Below are 16,183 nucleotides of genomic sequence, written 5' to 3'. Positions count from 1 at the left end.
GGAATAAATACAGACATGAGATGAAAAAACAAAGAAGTGGGGGGAAATGTGGAAGTTACAAAAGAAAGGGAAGAGCAAGAGAATGATAGAATAAAATGGCTGGGGATAGATGGTTATGTGGAAAGATGTGGAAAAAGGAAAGAAAAACCAGCAAAAGAGAGTAAGAAGCACTGAAAAGGGGAGAAAAGGGCATCAAAGTATTTAAACATCAGATTGTCTCAGGGGCTGGTACAGATTCTAAGCCAGCCAGACTTCCCAGACTCAGGCAGTACTGGCAGCAGGGGTGTTCAATGGAACTTCTTATTACAGTCCTTGGGTTGAGATTTATAAAAGGGCTGTGAAATCATTAATTAGTATAGAGTGTCTGGCACAAAACAGAATGACGGGGTTGCGGCGCGGGGAGGAGTATGTGCACACAGAAGTGAGTTGTCAGCATCTGGGAGCAAGAACCAGGCTACCGTAGGATTTTAGGTTAAGGCGCTTTCCCTAGCAGGGTCTCCGTTTCTAATCTGGCACACAGAATTCAACACTCTCTCCCCCTTCTCGACACAAATACCACCTAAGATGATCTTCTCTCTGACTGCCTTATCTAAAATTGCAATCCCACATTCCTGATACTTTCTTTTCTGTCTCTGTAACCACTATTACCCAACACACAGTAATATCTAACAAATAATTTTCTTATTTAATCTGTTTAGAATGAAAGCTCCAAGAAAGCAAAGGTGTTTTTTGTTTGTTTGTTTGTTTGTGTCTCTTTTGTTCTCTGTTACAGCTCCAACGCTTACAACAGTTCCTGGAACACAGTAGATGCTCCAAAAATGCTTATTAAATAAAAGAATAAGCCTAACTCTATTTAAACCTAGCCCTATTCAGTTCTCAGTTGCCCAAGAAAACATAGGGGGAAACATTTCATATAACCCAAACTAGAAAATAATGCAAATCTACTTCTCACAGAATTATAAATGATAAAAGCAGGAAAGAATCTCAACACTCTCATTTCACAGACAAGGAAACTCAGGACCACAGCCTTTGTTATGGACTGAATGTTTACGTACCCCAAAATTCCTATGTTGAAGCTCTACCCTCCAATGTGATGGCATTTGGAGATGGGGCCTTTGGAGGGTAATTAGGGTTAGGCTAAGTCATGAGAGTAGGGCTCTCACGATGGGATTGGTGCCCTTCTAAGAAGAGACATCAGGAAGCTTGCACACGCACACACACACAGACACACACACACAAAAGGCTATGTGAGCACACAGTGAGAAGGCAGCCATCTACAAGCCAGGAAGAGGGCCCTTACCAGAATGTGACCATGCTGGCACCTTGATCTTGGATTTCTAGCCTCCAGAACTACCAGAAATAAATGTCTGCTGTTTAAGCCACCCAGTCTATGGTGACCCAAGCTGACTAAACCAGCCTTTAATTGGATTTCCCCCAAGTGGCAGAGTGAGAACTAGAACCCAGGGCTCCTATCCCAGGAGGCCAGTGAATTTTCTATTACACAAGGCCTTGGAATGTGTTTATGTATCAATGTAGGGGTGTTGGCCATTCTGGAAATAAAAACACTAGAAGAAGCTGGAAGAATGGGTTCAGCGTCTCTATCTCACCTTTCATTCAATTTCTCAGAGCTTCTTACTCTAAGCTGAGAGCCAATGTTATCACCTCTGAGAGGGATCCAAAGGGAGCTGTTCTCCTAAGTCCTACTTCATTCCTTCACAAGGTGGGGAAAGGAACAAAAGGTAAGGCATGGATTTGTTTTCAAAGGCTTTTCCTCCTAGCTATTGTTGAACTACAAATTGCACTCAGGAGTAGGGGTTAGTAGAGAAGCTGATCAGGTCCACAGGAAGTAAAAAGTCAGACTGCCCAGTATATCACCTGTAGATAATTAAGAATGAAACTAAATAAATCCTAGGGGCAGTTGAGTATTAATGTCTCTGCACATTTTTAAAAACCCAAGTGTGTCTATGTCAAATCTTAAAATTATGACTTTTAGGTGATCTTCACCTCTATGAAAAGTCTGCTTATCCAGTATAAAATGGACTTATACTTAATATGTTCCCCAAATGACTCAGGGATCTTTGTATTTATGACCACATTTACCTTTATCAACAGTTAACAACTATTTACTGGTACAGAGAAATGCTTTGACATTTGAGGCATATATTAAGGTGCAGGCATGGTTCTTGTCCTTGGGAAACATACAATCTTGAGGAGTTAGGAGACACAGGCAAAACGGACTTAAGTCTGTGCAATGCACAAATAAGAGAAGTTAAGTCCAAATCCACAAAGTGCCAACAGTACACAGAATGTACTAAGTAATAAACACAGTCATCAGAAAATGGAACTCATCAAGGAGAGCTATCCTAAGGTTGGTGGTACTAAGCTAGGCTCTTAAAAGGTACCCACAAGGGATAAACACTCATTTTCTATTTCTCCTGGATTCTAAACCTGACTCTGAACCACGATTTGATCTAAATACGGGACTCCTTACTAACACAGATTCATGAGCTAGTCTAAGCTAGCTGGAAAACTTCTGTGGAGGGTGAAGCCAGTCTACCTGGCTGGAAAGCCTGAAAGACACTAAGATGCCCAGGACCTGTAATCTTATTATTTGCCACTTCATTCCAATATAAAAAGGCTCCCATTCTCCCCATGCACTCGATTCTATATGCATCAGCTGAATCTCAATCTGAACCTCTCTTGTTTTCTTCTCAACATGAACCTGCTGCCTGGAGTACCTATCAAATTCAATCTCACCCTTCCCTCAAAAACAAATGAAAATCCCACAGCTAACATCATACTCACCGGGGAAAGACTCGCCCCTAAGATCAGTGACAAGACAAGAATATTTGGGCTGGGCGTGACAGCTCATGCCTGTAACCTCAATACTTAGGGAGGCCAAGGAGGGAGGACTGTTTGAGCCCAGGAGTTTGAGACCAGCCTGGGCAACACAGTGAGATCCCATCTCTATAAAAAAATAAAATAAATTTTAAAAAGACAAGAATGTCTGCTCTAGCCACTTCCATTTGATGTTGAACTAGGGGATTCTGGCCAGGGCAATTAGGCAAGAAAAAGAAATAAAAAGTTTACAGATGGAAAAGGAAAAACTAAAACTCTCTCCGTCCACAGATAATGTGATCTTGTACACAGAAAATCCTAAGAAGCCCACACAAAAAAATTAGAACAAAGTTGCAGGATGTAAGATCAGCATATGAAAAATTGTATTTCTTTTATTCTTTAAAAGACAGGGTCTTGCTCTGTCACCCAGGCTGTAGTGCAATTGTGTGATCGTAGCTCACTACAGCTTCAAACTCCTGGGCTCAAGGGATCTTCCCGTCTCAGCTTTCCAAGTAGGTCATCAGCCTGGCTAATTTTTATTTTTAAATTTTTTGTAGAGATAGGGTCTTGCTACATTGCCCAGGCCAGTCTCAAACTCCTGGCCTCAAGTGATCCTCCCATCTCGGCCTCCCAAAGTGCGGGGATTATAGGCATGGCCCACCACACTTGGACTGAAAAATTGTATTTCTATACACTAGCAGTGAACAATACAAAAATGAAATTAAGAAAACAATCTCATATTAATAGCAGCAAAAAGAATAAAATATCTAGGAATAAATTTAACAAAATAAGTGCAAGACCTGTATACTAAAAACTACAAAATATCACGGAAAACAATTAAAAGACATCCATGTTTACAGAGTGGAAGATCTAAGATTGTTAAGATGGCAACATTCCACAAATTGATCCACAGATTAAATGAAATCCCTATTAAAATCTCAATTTTTTTGAAATTGAGAAGTTGACCCTAAAATTCATATGAAAATGAATAGCTAAAACAATCTTGAGAAAGAATCAAGTTAGTGGACTCATATTTTCTGATTTCAAAATCTACCAGAAAGCTACAGTGAGCAAGTCAGTATGGGACTGGCATAAGGATAGACATAGATCAATAAAACAGAACATCCAGAAATAAACTCTCACACTTATGGTCAATTCATTTTGACACAGTGCCAGGACAATTTAACGGAGAGGTAATAGCCTTTTCAATAAATGGTGCTAAGACAACTGGATATCTACATGCAAAAGAATGAAGCTAGACCCCTGCCTCACATCATATATATGAATTAACTCAAAATGGATCATTGACCTAACTGTAAAACTCTTAGAAGAAAACATAGGAATAAATTTTTGTGACCTTGAGTTAGGCAGTGGTTTTCTAGATATGACACCAAAAGCACAAGCAACAAAAGAAAAAATATATAAAAACTGGACTTCATCAAAATAAAAAACCTTTGTGCTTCAAAGGATACCATCAAGAAAGTGAAACGACAACCCACAGAATGGGAGAAAATATTTGCAAATCACATATCTGATAAGGGACTTGTAACCAGAATATACAAAGAACTCTTACAAATCAACAATAAAAAGACAACACAATTAAAAAATGGACAAAGATCTGAAAAGATACTTCTCCAAAGAAGACATACAAATGGGCTATATGCATATGAAAAGAGGCTCAATATCATTAGTTATTAAGGAAATGCAAATCAAAACAACGAGATGCCATTTTACATCTACTAGGATGACTAGAACAAAAGTAATGGAAAATAACAAATGTTGGTGAGGATGTGGAGAAATGAGAAGCTTAATACATTGCTGGTGGGAATGTAAAATAGGGCAGCCACTTTGGAAAATAGTTTCGCAGTTCTTCAAAATGTTAAACACACATATGCTATATGACCCAGCAATTCCACTCCTAGGTATACACCTAAGAGAAGTGAAAAATGTTCACACAAAAACTTGTACATGAAGCTTCATAGCAGCAGTATTTATAAAAGCCAAAAAGTAGAAAACTACCCAAATGTCCATCAACTGATTAACAGATAAACAAAAAATGGCATATCCACGCAATAATGTGTTAACTGGCAATTAAAAAAAGAACGAAGTCTTGATACATGCTACAACATGGATGAACCGTGAAAGCATTATGCTAAGTGAAAGATGCCAGTTACAAAGATTTCATGTTGTATGAGTTCGTGTATGTGAAATATTCAGAATAGGTGAATTCATAGAGACAGAGAGTGGATTAATGGCTAGCTGGGGCAGGAATGAAGGAGTGGGGAGCAGAAAAGGGAAGAGCATAGGGTTTCCATTTGGGACACTGTAAAATTCTAAAACTAGGATGTGATAATGGCGTAACTGTGAATATACTAAAAATCACTTAACCATATAATTTAAATGGATGAATTTTATGATATGTGCAATATATTTAAAAAAAAAATAACATACAAATAAAACAAAGAACCAGCCCTCTACTTCCGTGCTTTTCTGGTTTTACAGATACGAAGAAAATGTCTTTCCTAGTACTCTCATAAGAGATTCTCAGAACACACTACTTTCCTTACTGTCTACTCTGAATGGATAATTGTTGCCCATATACCCAAAGTAAGTAGTTTCTCTGTCTAGTTATTAATTCAGTATTTTTGCCTCATCACCACCATCCTCATCATTTCTTGGCCATTCATTCAACAAAATTTACTGTCTAATGTACATGAAGAAACAAACATATTATAGCTAGGTCTCAGGGAGAAGAATAAAATAGGGCACAAGCCAGATCTCCCTTCCTTGTCTGGTGCAAAGTCACTGCAGGTCTTTAGATAAGGGTACTTTTTGTGGGGCAGTGATGTGGAAGGGGAGGTATATGAAGTTGATAGGCTAATATTCAGGTGCACGCCTCATCTTTTGCTCTGCTATTTAGTCCTGGATGCCTACAACTGACTACCTCTGCCTAGACCTTTAACTACTGTTGCTCTATTGTATAGAAAGCTGGTTTATTTGCAGGGCTGAATTCCATTCCCCTTCCATCATGTACTTGGGTCTGTCCCCAACTCCTCATAACTCCCCACTATCTCACACACACACACATCAAGAACCTTCTCTGGTGGGCTGGTTTTTTCAAAGGCAGTTTTGGTTTTCCCTGTGCCGCTGTATATAGCACAGCCAAGTCTCACCATGCCTACTCCTTGGATGCCTGGCAAAAACTCCTGCTTATTCCTCAAGCCCCTATGAATTCCTCAAACATTAATCCTTCTTGGTGAAGCGTTTCCCTGCCTCTCCCCCAGCATGGCTGCTCACACCTTCCTTTTGGCCCCTACTTTACTTGGTATTCTCCCTCCCTCTATTACAACACCTTTCATTCTGCATAGCAAATCTCCATTTATGGATGTCTCTCCTTCAACCCACTTTGAGTTCCTTTTCTTCCCTTAATTTTCATGACTTTCACTCCCATCCCCACCTCCACTACTCATACCCAAAACTACATGTTGAATCTTGACATTGCTCACAACTTCCACCTTCAAAAACACAGGCTCCAGTTTCCCCTCATACATTCAATCTTACCTCATTTGCTCTTCCTGGTGACATCACCAGACCCTTGTATTTTCCTCCCAGGCATCAACCTCCTCTCAGCTTCTCTTCCTTTTCACCTAATTCCACAGCTGATCACCTAAGGCAGCAGTCCTGATTCCTTTGCATCCCCAGTCCTCCCATCAAATTTGTCCAACAAACTAGCACTGCAGCAAAGCTACCATTTTCAGGTTTTACTTCGACTTTGTTAGCTGCTCTCAGCTAGGGAAAAATCACACCGCTGTGTGATCTAACATGCAGATTCAAGGTCTCCAGCCTTGCTCAGGCCTTTGGTGCCTCCAATCATGGCTTTATTAGTGTTTCCATGACCTTTTCCATCACAACTCTAAAACTTTACAGCTCCCCTCAGCCTCCATATTTAAAGCCCGCCCTCTCCCTATCACTAGATTGTATTGCCTCTTACCACATAAAAATAACTGGAGCCTTTAAGCACTGTTCTTCTTCAACTTCCTACCTCTACCTAAAAGCTCCTCACACTCATCTTAGCCTTCTCCCTCTAGTTCCAGCTCAAATCTCACTCATGCCCCTCCTAAATATTCAAGGTCTAATTCTATTGGCTCTTCCTCCTCAGCCCATAAATTCATCCGATTCTCTCTCTCTCTTTTTTTTTTCTCCTCTTTTTGAGACAGGGTCTTGCTCTGTTGTCCAGGTTGGAGTGTAGTGGTGCCATCGTAGCCTCAAACTCATAGCCTCAAACTCCTGGGCTAAAGTGATCTAATTCTCTCTTAACCTGAGGAAAAAATATTTCCTTGACCCAACAATCCCCTCTAGCGATTACCAATCAACCAATCTCTTTTCTCCACTTCTCAAGCAGGCTCCTGGAAAGAGTTGTCTACATTGACTGTCTCCAGTTTCTCACCTCCCACTTACCCCCTCAATCCACTGCAATCTAGCCTCTGCCTCTAGAACTCTGATGAGATTGTTTTCAGTAAGATTACCAACAGCCTCTCAACTGAGAAGTTCAGAGCATTTTCTTTTCCAGATCTCATCTCACTGGACCTCTCTCTGCATGCAACAATGTTGATTCCTCTTGCTTTCAGACTTGCTACTTTATCCTACCCTTCCTTCTTAGGAGACAGTGCCTGCTCTCCTTTTAACCAACTTTTATAAAAACGTGGACTGTCATTCTTGTTTTCAGCCTTCAGTCTCTCTTAGGTTTCAGGCTCCAAATGGAACTTTCTGGGGGACAACACAGCCAACAGATGCTCAAACTCAACACACTGACAAACTCATCTCCATGCACCACACCTCTGTCCTTCTCTTGTATTCTCTCACCCCCCAGGTAAGAACTCTGGCAATCAATCTTGACTCTTCTTTTTCTCTGACCACAGAGCCAGTTAAACAATACATCCTGACAATTTGATACAAATGTCTATGCTTCTCATACTTCAGGAATTTTAGAGACTGATATAGTGGTTAAGAGGACAGAACCTAAGGCCACACTGCCTAGATCTGAATCCTAGTTCCACTACTTACCAGCTGTGTGACTCGGGTAAGGTACTTAATGCTGTCTCATTACTTGCAGCTATGAAATGGGGATGCTCACAGGCTGCTATGAGGATTAAAGGAATTATTATGTGCAAAGTTCTTAGAACAGTGCCTGGTACATAAGTACTATATGAGTATTTATCAAACAAACAAGCAACCCCACTCTCCTCCCCTGGCTGGGTTATCTTTACCCTGCTCCTAACTCACAGGGCACATCCCCATCACTGCATTCATCTTGCACTGTAGTCACCTATTTAATGGTCTCTGAGCTATTTGAGGCAGGGATTGTCTTATCCATCTTTGCAGCCTGAAGGTCTACTGCCATAATTACACTCTAGGTCCTCAGTAATGCGCAGTGTGCGTCTGCTAATGGTCACAATATCCTGAAGGGCCTTACCGCATGCAGCACAGACACGCGTGGATCGGTGCCTCTTTCCACTGAAGAAGGAGGAAGCACTGGGATGGAAGGTCAGCCATGGGGCTCTTGGCGATCCGGCCCAATGAGTGTGTCTCCCAGGGGAGCCAGATACACTCATTCACCCAATCAAAAACATTTACTGAATTTCCACCAGGTGCCAGTCACTTTGCTATTATGGTCCCTGCCCTCTGGGAATTCTCAACCGAGGAAGGGGAGAGACACCTTTTCACAATAGGGGGATTGGAAGAGTGATGTGATGACTACTGCAGTCTTAAAAATAAATCAGGAGTGTGGATATCTCTAAGATTTTAATCTGTAATTAAACAACAAAAGAACAGTAGGAAATACACTGCCAGGAGTCAGAATGCAGCCAATCACAAATAAGAACTACACCCCCAGGTGCCTATTGTGAGGACTGAATGAGGCCGTGGATCCACAGAACCCATTACAGGCCTGGCACATGGTCAGCAAGCAACAAAAGGGAGCTACTTCTAATATTACTGTTTTTATATGTTTTATTTTTCCCTTTTTTTTTTTTTTTTTGAGACAGAGTGTTGCAATCTTGTGGCATGATCTTGGCTTACTGCAACCTCCACCTCCCAGATTTAAGCAATTCTCCTGCCTCAGCCTCCTGAGTAGCTGGGATTATAGGAACTGCCACCATAGCCAGCTAATTTTTGAATTTTTAGTAGAGACAGCGTTTCACCATGTTGGCTAGGCTGGTGTCGAACTCCTGGCCTCAAGTGATCCACGTGCCTCAGCCTCCTGAAGTGCTGGGATTACAGGCGTAAGCCACGGTGCCCAGCCTAATATTCCTGTTTTTAAAATTCTTTTTCTCTGTTGTTAGGTTGTTTGGCGTCTGTTCATTTTGTGTGTGTGATAACAGTATTGTGGCTGTATTTTTAAGCGTTTTCATCTTTTAGAGATACATACTGAAAAATTTACAGATAAAATGTCTGTAATTTGCTTCATAATCTGATGAAGGGTATGTAGGAGTGCAGACCAAATGAAATTGCCATGAGTTGATAACTGTTGTTCCTTATCTCATCCTACTCTTGTTTGAAATTTTCCATAATAGAGTTTGTATTATTTATTTATTTATTTGAGAGAGAATCTTGCTTTGTCATCCAGACTGGAGTGCTGTAGCACAATCTCAGCTCACTGCAATCTCTACCTCCCGGGCTCAAGCGATCCTCCCACCTCAGCCCCCAAGTAGCTGGGACTACAGGCACGCCCCACCACATCCAGACTAGTGAGATTTAAGGCTAGAAGCTAAGGCTGCTGCCGTACCATGTAAGATTTAAAAAAGAAAATAGGAGGGAGAAGAAGAACTATTGATAAAGATGTATTCCTTTCAGACTCCCCATAATAATAAAGCAAATATGGACAATCAGGATGGGGAAGAGGTAGAATTTCCCCAGAGAGCTCAGTTTAAACACTTTCTTATCAATGACCTCCAAGTATTCCTCATGCGGTCATACCCTTCCAGGGCAGCAGGGTCTGCAAAGATCATCTCACTGCCCAGATTCTGAACAGTCCTGCCTCTAAATTCCCAGCACACTCTGTATCATAACTACCATGGCATTTATTACACTTACTTGTTAATTATTTGTTTATATGTCTGTCTCTTCCATTAATCACTGGTGTCTGATACAGTGGGTACTAAATGTTCACTGAATTAATAAAGAAATGGAGAAGGCTGGGCACAGTGGCTCACACCTGTAATCCCAGCCCTTTGGGAGGCCGAGGCAGGTGGATCATGAGGTCAAGAGATTGAGACTATCCTGGCTAACACGGTGAAACCCCGTCTCTACTAAAAATACAAAAAATTAGCCGGATGTGGTGGCACACACCTGTAGACCCAGCCACTCGGGAGGCTCAGGCAGGAGAATCGCTTGAACCCAGAAGGCGGAGGTTGCAGTGAGCTAAGACCGCGCCACTGCACTCCAGCCTGGACACAGAGCTAGACTCCATCTCAAAAAAAAAAAAAAGAAACGGAGAAGAGGATTTAGTAATCTCTTTTCTTTTGATTTTTAAAGAATTTCTGGTAAGAGAGAATCTAACATCTGCTCCAAAGGTCTACCAAGAAGTTCTAAAATCCTGATTTTCTCCAAAACTCATAAAACATTTAGATTGGAATGAAGAGGTAAAACTGTAATATTTCCAGACAACATGACTTAGAATCGAGCAAGCTGATTCTAAAATCCTAGAGAATTAACAAACAAGCTATGAGAGAATAGGTAAATTTAGCAAGGTTTCAGGATACGAAATCTATATATAAATATCAAGTATGTTTATACATACCAACAAAAATAAATGAAAATTGATATTTAAATACTACCAGTTAAAACAGCCTCAAAAATATGAAATACTTAGGGATAAATTTTATAAGAAATGTATAAGACTTGACACTAAAAACTACAAAACATTGCTGAGAGAACTTAATGACCTAAATAAAAGAAATACATGGTATTTATAGACTAACAAACTGAATGTTGTTAAAAATGCCAATTCTCTCTGAACTGATCTATGGTTTCTGCACAATCCCAATCATAATCTCAGAAGGCACTTTTACAGAAACTGACAAGTTGATTCCAAAATCTATATAGGAATGAAAAAGATTGGCCGGGCACGGTAGCTCACTCCTGTTATCCCAGCACTTTGGGAGGCTGAGGCAGGCGGATCACGAGGTCAGGAGATTGAGACCATCCTGGCTAACACGGTAAAACCCCGTCTCTACTAAAAATACAAAAAAAAAAAAAATAGGCGGGCGTGGTGGCAGGCGCCTGTAGTCCCAGTTACTTGGGAGGCTGAGGCAGAATGGCGTGAACCCAGGAGGCGGAGCTTGCAGTGAGCCAAGATCGCACCACTGCACTCCAGCCTGCCGACATAGCGAGACTCTGTCTCAAAAACAAACAAACAAACAAAAGAAATGAAAAAGACCTAGAATACTAAAACAATTCTGGAAACAGAAGAATAACATTGGAAGACTTGATTAGCTGATTTTAAAACGTATTGTAAAACTACAATAATCAAATCAATGTGTTTCTGATATAGATCAATGGAACACAGTAGAGTCTGGACCACACATATATGATCAATTGATTTTCAGCAAAGATGCCAACACAATTCAATGAGGAAAGAATATGATTTTCAAGTAATGGTGCCAGAACAACTGGACTTCATATGCAAAAAATAGTAATAAATTAACCTCAATTCTTCTCTCACACACTACACAAAAAGTAGCGAAGAATAAATCATAGATCTAAATGTAAGAGCTAAAACCATAAAATGTCTAGAAGAAAACAGAGGAGGAAATCTTACTGGCTATGAAATTGGCAAAGATTTATTCATTAAATACAAAGAGTACAAACTATAAAAGAAAAACCTTATATATTGGATTTCATCAAAATTAAGAACTTTTGTTCTTCAAAAGACAAAGCATTTTACTGTATGCAAATTTAAACAAGTTTTAAAAGACACTGAAAATGGATAAAAGACCCAAACAAACACTTCCACAAAAGAAGACATATACACGACAAACTGACACATAAAAATATTACTATTAGTCATCAGGGAAATGAAAATTAGAACCACAATAAGATGTTACTATGCATGTACTAACATGGTTAAAATTAAAAAGACTGAACTTACCAAGTGTTGACCAGGATACAGAACAACTGGGAATAGGATACACTGCCAGTAGGAATGTGAAATTATAAAACCACTTTGAGAAACAATTTGGAAATTTCTTATGACATTAAACACACATCTACCATATGACCCAGCCATTCTTCTAGGATTTAGAGAAGAAAAATGTAAACATGTCTGCACAAAGACCTGTACATGAATGTTCACAGCAGCTTTATTTGTAGTAGCCCAAATGTCCATGAACAGGTGAACAGATATACAAATTACTCATAAAATGGAATACTACTCAGCAATAAAAAGGAACACACTATTGAAAGACACATCAATATAGATCCACTGCAAAACAACTGTGTTGGTTGAAAAAAGTCAGACAAGAAATGAGTATATGGTGTATGATTACATTTACATAGAATTACAGAAAATGTGAACTGATCTACTGTGAGAGAAAGGAGGCAAGTAGTTGCCTAGGGAAGGAAGAGGGGAGAAAAGAAGAGAGAGATGCACTTTGGGAGGCCGAGGTGGGCAGATCACGAGGTCAGGAGTTCAAGACCACCCTGGCTAACACGGTGAGACCCCCGTCTCTACTAAAAATACAAAAAAATTAGCCAGGCATGGTGGCAGGTGCCTGTAGTCCCAGCCACTCGGGAGGCTGAGGCAGGAGAATGGCATGAACCCGGGAGGTGGAGCTTGCAGTGAACCGAGATCGAGCCACTGCACTCCAGCCTGGGTGATAGTGCGAGACTCTGTCTCAAAACAAAAAAAAAAAAAAAAAAAAAAGAAGAGAGAGACAGATTACAAAGGAACACAAGGAAACTTTTGGAGGTGATGGGTATGTTTTTTATCTTGATTGTGGGGATACTGTCACAGATGTACATGTATGTCAAAACACATCAAATTATATACTATAAGTGTGCACATTTATTGTACATCAAATATATCTTAATAAAGTAATTAAAAGAAAAAAACAGCATTAAGAACAAAATTATTCGGGGTCCATGTTAGAAACTAAACATTCCCTTACTCAGTTAGAGATGCAGGTACTCGCTCTTTTTAGTGGTAATATAAGGCTGTCCCAAGACATTCTATTTCTTGTCCAGGTCATAGTGCTGCTAGATCCTAAAATGAGGCTATGGTCTTTGAATTTAAAATGGAAGAAAATGACAATATGTACATACACTCTTGCATTTTATCTGTTTGTACATACATATGATTATTTAATCAATTAATGCACAGGCAAGTTCCAAACACACATATTAATGGAGAGGCAACACAAATAATCAGCAAAGACAGATAATTTTTACAAAGCACATTTTCATTTGCCTTTGTAATATAATACGAGGTTTTGTTTTGCAGCAAATATATTCTTAGGGATATTGGGCTTTGACTAACATTAAAATGAACTGTCATTTTTTTCCTATTTTATACTAGAGCAAGAGCTAAGGAGTTCACAGCAAGGATAAATTGCAATGCTGATATCTATAAAAGCAATTTCATTATCACCTCAAAAGGATTAAGTCCTGATTAGGTCATCACGTGATGACAGCATTAACAAGACCACCCTCTGAAAGTTTTCTTTTTTTTTTTTTTTTTGAGACGGAGTCTCGCTCTGTCGCCCAGGCCTGAGTGCAGAGGCCGGATCTCAGCTCACTGCAAGCTCCGCCTCCCGGGTTCATGCCATTCTCCTGCCTCAGCCTCCCGAGCAGCTGGGACTACAGGTGCCCGCCACCTCGCCCAGCTAGTTTTTTGTATTTTTTTTTTTAGTAGAGATGGGTTTTCACCAGGTTAGCCAGGATGGTCTTGATCTCCTGACCTCATGATCCGCCCGCCTTGGCCTCCCAAAGTGCTGGGATTACAGGCTTGAGCCACCGCGCCTGGCCCCTCTGAAAGTTTTCAATCCAAGACAGTAATGATGGTGTTTCATAAAAGGAAATAGTTTAAATAAATGGAATCAACTGTGGGTTATAGGTGCGAAAGGAGTACTTTAAGTACTGTTGACCAGCTACCTGAAAGAGTGGTGAAACCCCATCTCTACTAAAAATATAAAAATTAGCCAGATGCAGTGGCACGCACCTGTAATCCCAGCTACTTGGGAGGCTGAGGCTGGATAATCGTTTGAACCCAGGAGGAGGAGGTTGCAGTGAGCCAAGATCATCCCATTGCACTCCAGCCTGGGCGACAGAGTGAGACTCTGTCTCAAAAAAAAAAAAAAGATAATAACAACTGCTGGAGAGGATGTGGAGAAACTAGAACGCTCACACACTGCTGGTGGGAATGCAAAATGGTGCAACCACTTTGGAAAAGTTTGGTAGTTCCTTAACATGCTAAACACAGAGCTACCATATGATCCAGCAACTCCCCTCCTACACATACAACCAAGAGAAATAAAATCATATGCCCACATAAAACTTATACACAAATGTTCACAGCAGCACTATTCATAATAGCCAAAAAGTAGAAACAAGTGTCCATCAACTGATGAACAGATAAACAAAAGGTGGTATATCCACACAACAGGATATTAATTGGCATAAAGAAACAATGAAGTATTGATACATGCTACACCACAATGAGCCTTGAAAGTATCATACTAAGTGAAAGAAGCCAGATACAAATGATCACATTTTGTATAATTCCATTTATACGAAATGTCCCAAATAGGCAAATCCATAGAGACAAGGCAGACTAGTGGTTGCCTGGTGGGACTGTAGGAGAGGGAATGAGAAGTGACTGCTAACGGGCTTGAGGTTTATTTTTGGGGTGATGAAAATTTCTGGAATTATAGACAGTGATGATGGGTGCACAACCTTAGGTGAATCTTATGGCATATGAATTATATCTAAAAAATCTGTTATAAAAGAATATATATGAAAATTCTCAAACTATAAAACTGCAAGTGCTACACATACATAAGCGGTTATTACGAAACAAAATAAATGGCTATGGATTGTGAAGTCATGAAGGTTAGATGAAGTAGCAATTAAATCAGCCAACTCGCTAACCTCAAAAAACTTGTCTTCAGGTATAGGTGGTGCCTAGCCTGCTATGCTATGTAAATATCTTCTAATGTATTTATCTCTTGATTTGAGGGTCCATTTATAATAATCTCCTTTTCATCTCTGACCAAAAGCCATATTAAAGATACAATGCATCGGGGAAAGGAAAACAAAACACGAAAACATGGAAACCTATCTCTTTCCACAGTTAAAGAAGTCTGTATCTGTGCCACAGTCAAAACAACAGATTTTTAACTCCATAATTATGCCCATCATCTCTTGACTAGATTACTTTAATAGTTCTCTCATGTTTTCTCTTGAACCCCTTGTCTCTTCACAATACTAGAAAAAACCTTTTAAAAGTGTGTGTTAGATATGTCACTCCCCTGGCACCTGGAATGACTATTCCTTTCCTATTTTTTGAACACATACCTCATGTTAAGTATATTCTTATAAATTAAATCCCCACAGCCTCTGTCTAGCACAGTGCAGGCACATCAACTTAGGATCAATGAACATCTCTTGCTGAAGTCAATTAATTGCCAAATAAGACTTGCAAGTAAAATCAGAAAGAAAGGGAGATTTGTTATCTCCACCAAACTGATGGTATAGACAGTAAGCACTCCTGCTGTGGGCTGTGGTGCCTTTACTCTGCCTTTCAAGTGAAGCACTCTGCTGCTTCCAGGTTCTTAGGTCTTTTGCAGGTGCCTTTCCAACAAGCCTGAGGTTCCCTAAAGGCAAGTCCACTTGTCTCCATTATCTTCCCCAATGCATATTGAAGGTAAATAAGCACACAATACAAAGTAGGTGTAGATACTGACTGAGACGATGGTAGCTGAAATGAGACGGGATATAAATCTGGTAGAGAGGGAAAAAGGACCTTGGATTCCAGGAGTATCTGTGCTGCCAGCTAGTTATCTCATCCTTCCCTCCTCACCACCCCTCCCCCACATCTTCCTGAACATGCCGGTTCCTAGCCTGAGTTGGTAATCTTTCTGCCCTAGCCAATTTATTTTCTAATCTTGTAGCTTTCATATAAAGGGCTCTCCGTGAGATTGATGATGACAGTCTGGGCAGCCACACAGATGAGTGGGCTCCCCTGTTAATTACTACCAGGGAGGGAAGGCACTCTATTCATGGGAGGATAGATCAAGGAGCTAAGTTATATCAGAAGGGGGCAATTTCAAAAGCTGGAAACAGCTGTCAA

At 40.2% G+C, this 16,183-nt stretch overlaps 1 protein-coding gene across 6 annotated transcripts in view; it reads right to left on the bottom strand.

The window, feature by feature from the left end:
• Positions 1-16,183, bottom strand: part of ARHGEF11 (Rho guanine nucleotide exchange factor 11) — a 110,927-nt gene that overhangs the window by 72,096 nt on the left and 22,648 nt on the right. The window lies entirely within an intron of this gene.

The sequence above is a fragment of the Rhinopithecus roxellana genome, chromosome 8 (genome assembly GCF_007565055.1).
Source record: "Rhinopithecus roxellana isolate Shanxi Qingling chromosome 8, ASM756505v1, whole genome shotgun sequence".
Lineage (NCBI taxonomy): Eukaryota > Metazoa > Chordata > Mammalia > Primates > Cercopithecidae > Rhinopithecus > Rhinopithecus roxellana.
Note: the sequence above shows the minus strand (reverse complement) of the source record. Positions and strands in the feature narration are given on the sequence as shown.